This window comes from Meriones unguiculatus, chromosome 1 (genome assembly GCF_030254825.1).
Source record: "Meriones unguiculatus strain TT.TT164.6M chromosome 1, Bangor_MerUng_6.1, whole genome shotgun sequence".
Classification (NCBI taxonomy): domain Eukaryota; kingdom Metazoa; phylum Chordata; class Mammalia; order Rodentia; family Muridae; genus Meriones; species Meriones unguiculatus.
Window position 1 is genome coordinate 98,448,430 of NC_083349.1, and position 1,947 is coordinate 98,450,376.

A 1,947-nucleotide genomic window follows, 5' to 3' on the forward strand; every position below is an offset into this window, starting at 1 on the left:
CAAATAAATTGTAATAAATAAATTAAAAAAGAATATAGGACTAAATATACTAAAATAAATGACACTAGTTTCTAAAACTGTAAAGAAAGAAAGACAAAAAGAAAAATGGGATGTTTCTAGGCCTCTGTTTCTTTTGGTTTCATTGTAGTGTTAAGATTCAAGCCCAGGGCCTCACGCATCTAACAGTGCATTTGACCACTGAACACACTCACCAGGCCAGAATTCGTCATCTTTTACAGTCACGGAACTACCACAGCCAAAATCCAAGGCAGAATGAAATCCAGCCAGTTACTCAATTTCTATACAGGGTTGAATTTATGTCCTCATGGATCTCTTATATAAAAGTCAGGGCATGACTTGAGGAAGAAAAGGCCACCAGAATCAGAATGAGAGCATTTGGAAGGATCCCAAGGATTCAGTATCCACAACACCAAAGGAAACACTTTCTAATGACCTCCCATGAAACACTTGCTTCATGCAGGAGTTCTAACTCTCCTTGTGCCTGTTCCCTGTGTCTTTCTCTCCATCCAAGCAGAGCCACATCCAGATTCCAGAATTAGGGTACCCAGAGGAGCCAATTTATAAAAAAAGCAAACTTGAAAAGAAAAGATTCACACCACAAAAGAATTGCAAGCTTGTCTAATTAACATTGGCAAAAGACTAGAGAATTGACTGAGCATTCTACCAGGTAAAAAGAGTATGTGCCAAATTGTTAACCTGGGTATCCTAACCAGAAATTCAGGATTCACTGGACTCAGCCTGCACTGATTGTTAAGTCAGTTGGCTGGGTGGAGTTTGTGTTCTGCTGTGGCTTACTGCAAAGGAAATGAAAACGCTAAGACTCCAGAGACTTAGCGAAATTAGAATAAATTTCCACATCTCACATACACCCAAAATAAGCCCAGAAGACACTCTCTTTTCTAAAGCTTTGAGAAAAGCTTTGATGGCACAACAGGATTCTTGAAGAATGTTTTGCTGGATGTCTTCAGGACCCTAGAGAAGGAGATGGCAGACACTGCTCCTGAAATTAGTTCCCTGATTCCAGCGGGTTCAGTGACTGCCCAGAGGGGTAGCCACCAACTTTATCTGGCAGAAACAGAGTGGATGTGGCTATATGAGAGCAGAGCGGTTTGACCTGCGGTCTTTTGATGCTGGCTATCTGGCAATGAAATTTCTAAAACTCAGCCAGATGGACAGCCTATAACATGCCTAGCCCTCTCTAGATCTTTGACCTGCCTAATTAAGGAAATAAATCCACATATTTGCAATCAATTAATTTTCAACAAAACTGCCAAGAACACATACTGGGGAAAGTGTAATCTTTTTGTAAACAGTGTTAGAAAAACTGGCTATCCACTTGCAGAAGAGTGGAATTAGACCAAACTCCAAGTTGATTAAAGATAAATACAAGATTTAAAACTGTAAGACTGCTGGCATGGTGGCCCACATTTTTAATGCCAGCACTTGGAGACAGAGGCAGATGTTTGAGGCCAGCATGAGCTATTTAGTGAGTTTTGAACAGCCAAGGAACCAAGCCATCAAGTAAAGAGACAGTCTACAGAGAAGAAGAACATATCTGTAAACCATATGTCTGACAAGGGGTCAATATTGAAGATGCAGAAGAAACTCAACAGTAAAAACACAAACCTATACAGACGTGAACAAAGGGCCTGAACGGACACTTCCCAACAGAAGACACTCGGATAACCAGCATATCTGTAAAAAGACATTCAACCCAGGGGAAACAGCAACCAAACCCCCAAGAAGGAACCGGCAAACACCTGTCAGAATGGCTGTGGCCAAAAAGTCAAAAGAAATACTGTAAGAGTCAGAATGCCAGGAAGTCTGCTGAGAAACAGTTTCTCCCAGAAATGGCTGCATAAACCCAACCAGAACAATGGCAATATCAGTGAACGGGCAGAACAGAGGAAATTCCCCAGAGTCCCG